The 7731-nt window shown below is 41.4% G+C and overlaps 1 pseudogene; it reads left to right on the top strand.

The window, feature by feature from the left end:
- Positions 1-5953: 5953 nt before the first annotated feature.
- On the top strand, positions 5954-6462 carry LOC100461172 (ADP-ribosylation factor 4-like; annotated as a pseudogene).
- The last annotated feature ends 1269 nt before the right edge of the window (positions 6463-7731 follow it).

Genomic DNA, 7731 nt, shown 5'->3' with positions numbered 1-7731 from the left:
TCTGTTAGCATCTGTTCTCAGTAATTCCTCCAATTCAATTATAACACATTTGGAAACTGCAGAGATATGCAAGGCAATATTTGAATCACAATTTATCTTTTTTTTTTTTTAAGCTATTTAGGGTATACATTGCTAACAAAAAGTGAACATTTTACGTTTCCCTTCCCATTAATAAAATGCCCCCAGCCTTGAACACCACGTGGCCCATTGCTGTAACATAGCTCCCTTGCCAAAGCTTTTGCCTTTGAAGCTACTCAGACACCTACCATGAGGATCCTTCTTCCACAGTGGAAACAGTGAGACTAGAATTGTACTTTGGCACGGAGATTAGGTGAGCAGAAGTGATAGAGGCACCAGCACACTGAACAATCCAAACAGAAAGAGCTCAGGGGCCGGGCGCATTGGCTCACACCGGTAATCCCAGCACTTTGGGAGGCCAAGGCAGGCGGATCGCCTGAGGTCAGGAGTTTGAGACCAGCCTGGCCAACATGGTGAAACCCTGTCTCTACTAAAAATACAAAAATTTGCTGGGTATGGTGGCACATGCCTGTAATCCCAGCTACTCAGGAGGCTGAGGCAGGAGAATTGCTTGAATGCGGGAGGCAGAGGTTACAGTGAGCCACAGTCGAGCTACTGCATTCTAGCCTGGTTGACAGACCAAGACTCTGCCTGACAAGAAAAAAAAAAAAAAAAAAAAAAAGAGCTCAGGGTTTATGTCTTCCTGCATGAGTTTGTTCAGTAAGTATTTGCTGAGCACCTACTGTCATTGTCATCTGTACATGGACCAGAACTGCCTGTGTCACTGAAGTCTTACGTGCATGGCGTAAAGTGGGAGGTACTTTCTTTCTTTTTCTAAGACACTAAAGTGATTTATGAGGCACTTTCTTAAATCTTTCACCATTCTTTGTCCAAGACCACACAACAGGTAATAAATCTCATTATATAATTCTGCCTGAGTGTCACAGGGCAAGGGACCCCCCAGAATTGGAGCTCCACCCTAGAAGGTTCTTGGTTTCCCCCAGTAAGGAATTCGAGGGTGAGCCAGTGGTAGAGGAAAACAGCTTTGCTGGGGCGGCAGTGTCACAGCTCCGTGACTGCTCCTGCAGAGCAGGGCTACCCCATAGGCCGTGCATCGAGAGTAGCAGCTCAGGGGCAGGTCTGTGGTCACATCCATACCCACTTATAATTACATGCAAATTAATGGGAAGGTTATTCAGAAATTTCTAGAAAAAGGGTGATAACCTTCATGTTGTTACCAGGGTAAACTGTCATGACACTGGTGGGCATGTCAGCCAGTCTTCAATTTGGTCGGGAGTCGAGTCCCACCTCCTACCTCCCATGTACTTATTTTTGATGCCACAAAATAAATTTTAGTTTTATTATCTCATTTTATCCAAGACTGCTGAAGTGGGTCACTGCCAGCATTATGCCACATTTGTGACAATTACTAAATGGTACTCTCTGAGTGAACAAATTAGAAAAGCCATCTCATTCTCAGGATTTTAGCCCCACCTGCCCCCTCCACCAGTTGCCTTTGAGCATGTGCTGTCTGCACACCACCCAGGGAGGAATGCTGATCCCTCCCAGTGTCACCTACTGTCCCAGGCCTGGGCCACCTCCCCTGGAAGAAGTCATTTCCTGCATCACCCATGTCTCTGGGAACTGGTACTATCCTGACTGGCCTATTCACACCCACATTGGCTGAGCCAATCACTGGACTGCCTGTGGCTGCCACATCCCTTTCTTCCTTGGTCCAGAAATATTCCTGGCACCCCAGGTATTTTCTAAAAAGCATCTTGGTTGATTCTTACAATTATTCTCAAGTGTTCTCTTCACTATTCTTCTATTCCTAGTTCAGAGAACCTCTGGATCCCCAAAATGCCTTGAGTTTTAAGAATGCCAGGCTGGGCGTGTTGGCTCACGCCTCTAATCCCAGCACTTTGGGAGGCTAAGGGAGGTGGATCACGAGGTCAGGAATTCGAGACCAGACTGACCAACATGGTGAAACCCTGTCTCTACTAAAAATACAAAAATTAGCCGGGCGTAGTGGTGAGCACCTGTAATCCCAGCTACTCGGGAGGCTAAGGCAGGAGAATCGCTTGAACCCAGGAGGCAGAGGTTGCAGTGAGCTGGGATCATACCACTGCACTCCAGCCTGGGCAACAGAGTGAGATGCTGTCTCAAAAAGAAAAAGAATGTCAATGACCTTGATTCTTTATGCAGCTTGATATCTCCCTCACCCCAATCCTATACTTCTCCCAACTCTATTGATAGAAGGTAGAGCATCCCATCCCCAAACATGACAGAAGAGTAACGCAAAACACACTCAGCATGGACTTAGCCTATTTGCCACAGAATGCCCCTTGTGCTAAGAGCATGGGCTTGAGAAAATTGGGAGAAGATGGTGAGACCATGTCTCAGATCCCCTCTCTGACTTAAAACCCAACGCCAATCAAGCTGGAAGGGTCTGGAGGGTTCATTTGAGGCCACAGGTCTCACAGCATCCCTGGAGGAGAGGGCAGATGTAGACTCTCTTCTGGTTGGCATCTGGGGAAAGCTAAGGAGCCTGTGGCTACAATCAAGGGTGTGCAGCAACTTAAGGCCCTGGGCATACCTGGATTGCTGAGGACCTCAGGCGTCAGAGCCTGTGATTGTTTTCAGGAAAACTCTTCCTCTGCGTACCTGTGACCCAGTGGCTCTGGACCGGCCTGCCCATTCCTGTCGATCCCAGGAGGACTGAGTTATATTGTGCAGGTCTGTGGCAGCGGAGGACCATCATCCCCACTACACTCAAGGGGAATTAACAGCATTCCAGTTTTCTCACTGTGGGCTCACCAACTTGCTACTGCTCAGGAGGCCTCAACATCCTGGCCAGTGTGGGGACTAAAGGCACAAGCAAGTGAGCAGTTTAAAAAAATACACACTTGTAACTGTTTAAGAGGACTCAGTGCCCTGAGAAAGAGAGAGAGAGAGAGACAAGGAGGAAGAGCAGGATATGGAACAGTTGAATAAGGAGGCTCCCTTTGAGGGACAAATCAGGAAAGACCCAGATGATAACTTGTAATAGAGAACTAATGAGAAGCCCCAAGGAGATTTAAGTAGAGCACCCAAGATATGTTCTGGAAGTTTAGGAGAAACAAAAACAAAAAACTTGATGCTAGGGACTGAATTGTGTCCCCTCAAAATTCATGTGTTGAAGCCCTAATCCCCAATGTGATAGTGTTTGGAAATGGGGTCTTGGGAGATCATTAGATTAAGATAAAGTCCTCATAATGGAATTAACCCCCTTAGAAGAAGAGACATCAGAGATCTTGCTGTCTTTCTCTCCCTCCTCCCCCATCTGTCTCTCTCTCTGTGTCTTTCCAGAAAAGAGGGTCATCACCATAAATGGCTACGCTGCCACCTTGATCTTGGACTTCCAGCCTTCAGAGCTGTGAGAAAACAAATTTCTGTTGTTTAAGCCATGCAGTCTCTGGTATTCTGATATGGCAGCTCATATGACTAAGATATTCAATATCTTTATTTTAAAATTTGTTGTGAGTTGAAAAACAAGGTGATCATGGCTGAGAACCAAGTTAATGACCCAAAAGACCAAGAGCTGACAACCAAAAGCAAAAACACAGTAAGATGAAAATCCTAAGGGAAAAGATCAGAGGTTTAAAGGAAGTTTATCCGTGCTATCAGGCCATGATATCTCTTACTCGCTGCCTATATGCAGGGATTCAGGATATCTTAATATCAGTGTTCCTAGCCAATGAAAATAGAAAACAGTTAACCAAATGTCAATTGACTCAGATCAGACACCTGAAGACAGGAAAAGATCAGGGGAAAGCAAATGGGGGTGAACAATGAATCTTTCAATCTATAGCTACACCAGATGGACCACAGCAGTGTGTCAGGGGATCTATAATGGAATAGTGGAGAAGAATACTTCAAATAGAAGACATATACTTATGGAATTGCAAGAAAAACTTTTTTAACATTATAAAAGGAAATTTCAATATGCATCTTTCAGATATTGACAAACCAAGCAGAGAAAAATCAATAATTATATAGAAGATTTGAATTATGTAGTTGACAAGAACAATAAGCATGGAGAGAGAGCTGTTTCCCACAAGCAGAAAATACATCTTTTGTATCCATGTTACAAAAATTGTAACATGTGCTTGGCCATAAAGAAAACTTCCCCAAAGCAGAAATTTTAGAAGCCATGTTCTTGGTTCATACTCTAATAAAGGGAAATGAACAGAAAATTTCATTATTAGAACAATAAATTACATTATTAGAATTAAGAAACACTCCCTTGGTTGGCCCCCTTATTTAAAATACGTCCAAACTTGTTCGTAATTTACCTGGAAATGCATCCAAAAACCAAGCTGGAGTGCGGGATGAGAGAGCTGGATAGTTAGATGCATAGGTGATTCGATAAGTACAGCAAAATGTTCCTTGTAGAATTTAGTGGTGGTGTTCCCTGTATGATTCTTTCAACGTTTTTACAGGTTTGAAAACTTTTTATAATAAAATATTGGAAGAAATATATCAAAAACTGAAATAAACAAACATCTACAAGCTATTGAAAGGAAGGTTTCATACCAAAACCATAGCTAAAAATGTATTCAAAATTGTTCTATCCTTAGAGCTTACTGTTTAAAGGAGTTCATTTGTTTTCTTTCTAAAACTATTTATCTAGTAGATACTATGTGCCAGGCATTGCTCTAAGGGCTTACATATGTTTACTCATTTAATCTTCACAACCCATTTTACAGGTGAGGAAACTTAGACACAGAGAGTGTAGGCAACTTGCCCAAAGTCACATAGCTTGTAAATGACAAAACAAGGCTTTGAGCCAAAGCAGTTCGTGTTCACCGTCTATGAACATAATCACTGCATTAGCTTGTCCCTAAGTTTTTCAAATTAAGAAATGAGAATAAAAATCATGCAAAATAAAGTAGGACGATTGATTTGAAAAGGTAAAAGCTGAAGCTGGTTAAATAAAAAAGAAATTATGAAAGGAATGATAAAAAACTAAAACCTGTTAAAGACTTCTACAATAGAAAATTCCTAAAAAGTATAAGAAAGAAGCTAATATATAATCCTTAGGAATGAATGAGTAGATTTTACTGCAGGTTTGAAATAGACTAAAATATCAGAAAATGTTAGGGGCACTTTCTAATAGTAAATTGGAGTAACTAAAAGCAAATTAGGATTACAAAAAACCAATCTAAGAAGAATATGTGAGAAAAAACCATTAAAGACCTTTTTTATTATTATTTTTTAGACAGAGTCTCACTCGGTCACCCAGGCTGGAGTGCAGTGGTGTGATCTCAGTGCAACCTCTGCCGCCCAAGTTCAAGCAATTCTCCTGCCTCAGCCTCCAAAGTAGCTGGGATTATAGGCACCTGCCACCATGCTCAGCTATATTTTTGTTGTTTCTTTCACCATGTTGGCCAAGCTGGTCTCAAACTCCTGACCTCAAGTGATCCGCCCACCTCGGCCTCCCAAAGTGCTGGGATTACAGGCACAAACCACTGCACCCAGCCCAAGAGCTACTATATTAAAAGACACTTGGCTCATTTGGTTTTATTTCCCCTCTCAAACTTTTGAATATGAGAAACTTATTTTTAGCCTCCTCTAGACCTTAGAAAAAGATGGAAAATTTTTTTAATATAATCTTGAGTTTCAGATAAGTACGCAGGTGTTATTTCAGAGTGGACAAAACTTGTAAACTCTACATATGTGTATATATGTTGTTCAAGCATTGAGAGAACTGTGGAAGGTTGTAAACCAGGTCATTAATGTTGTTTATTTCAAGAGGATGACAATTGAGAGAATTGAAGTTTAAAGAATGAGCTTTCTCTTCCCTCTCATTCAGTTCACCTGGGGGTATGAAAGGAGAAATCACAGAGACACTCCAAGCCCCTTCTGCTTCTGCCATGCCAGTACCACTACCGCCATGGGCCTCACCATCTCCTCTTTCTTCTCCCACCTCTTTGACAAGAAGAAGATGCACATTTTGATGGTTGGATTGGATGCCACTGGCAAGACGACCATTCCGTATGAACTGAAGTTAGGGGAGACAGTCACCACCATTCCTACCATTGGCTGCAACGTGGAAGCAGTAGACTGTAAAAACATTCGTTTCACAGTATGGGATGCTGATGGTCAATATAGAATTAGGCCTCTCCAGAAGTATCACTTCCCAAATACCCAACATCTTATATTTGTGGTAGATAGCAATACTTGTGAAAGAATTAAGGAGGTAGCAGGTAAGCTGCAGAAATTGCTTCTGGTAGATGAGTTGAGAGAGGCAGGGCTGCTGCTTTTTGAGAATCACAGGATTTGCCAAATGCTCTTCGATCTCTTCCTAGCAGGACATGATCTGTTCAAGCCACATGCATAACACAAGGAACTGGTCTGTATGAGAGACTTGGCCAGCTGTCAAAGGAGCTTTCAAAATGTTAAATGAAACTAGATATCTAACCAAGGGCATTTTGATAAAATTGATCTAGGCTTGATCTTGGACTTACAATAAAATTAGTTTGTATCCTGGTTATTAAACAATATCTGGGACTGGTTAAGAACATTAAACTTATTTTATTGCCAATTATTGTTTACCAAGTATAATGTTGCTATTTAACAATGTGCTTGGTTTTAAAGAAATGCTCCTTGGGGAAAAAAAGAGTCCTCTTTTAATTTTACTTCCCATAAGCCTAAATGCCCAGACATAGCTATAGCAAAACCTTTAAATAAATCCATTTTGAATGTTTGTTGAGCCCAAAACAAATAATGTTTTAAAGTCATCCCCTTCCTACTTTACTGATACACTTATTCCGGAGACGTTTGCTGATTTTTAAATGTAGCATTCCATTTGTATTTATTTCCTTCCCTTGCCAAAAAGATTTTCTAATACTGCTGCAGCAGCCAGGGAAATGCTCCAAAACACTATTCAGCTCTCTTGCACTGAGGAACTTATTTTCCTCCCAATATTGACTCCTGGCCTATATCAGACAAACTTACCTTGGTGTGGTTTAGATTTGATAGCTAATTAGTTCTGTACTGGTGGCAAAGAGTTCATTCATTCAGAAGGGTTTTTTTGTTTGTTTGTTGAGACAGAGTCTCACTCTGTCGCCCAGGATGGAATAGAGTGGTGCGATCTCAGCTTACTGCAACTTCCGCCTCCCAGATTCAAGCAATTCTCCTGCCTCAGCCTCCTGAGTAGCTGGGACTATGGGCGCACGCCACCACACCCAGCTAATTTTTGCATATTCAATAGAGACGGGGGGGTTTCACCATATTGGTCAGGCTGGTCTCAAGCTCCTGACCTCAGGTGATCCACCCGCCTTGGCCTCCCAAAGTGCTGGGATTACATGCCTGAGCCACCATGCCTGGCCATATTCGGATGGTTTTTACAACTCAACCGATTGTCTTCCTTTATATTGTATCTTTTTTATGTTGCATGTTGCTTGTGGTATCAGCCTGATTTTTGCTCAGTATATGATAGTTCTGCTGATGTTTTATTGTTTATTGTTTATTGGGTGAACATATCTTAAGAGTTTTTGGAAAACATCAAATTCAATGAATACATTTTCTTCATAACCCATTTGGAATTATTCCTAAAAAAAGATTTTATATATATATGATTTATTATATATACAATATGTTATATTATATATGTGCATATTATACATATAATACATAATATATAATATATGATCATATATACATGTTGTT

This window comes from Pongo abelii, chromosome 14 (genome assembly GCF_028885655.2).
Source record: "Pongo abelii isolate AG06213 chromosome 14, NHGRI_mPonAbe1-v2.0_pri, whole genome shotgun sequence".
Classification (NCBI taxonomy): Eukaryota; Metazoa; Chordata; class Mammalia; order Primates; family Hominidae; genus Pongo; species Pongo abelii.
The sequence above is the reverse complement of the archived record's forward strand: the minus strand, read 5'-3'. Positions and strand labels throughout refer to the sequence as shown.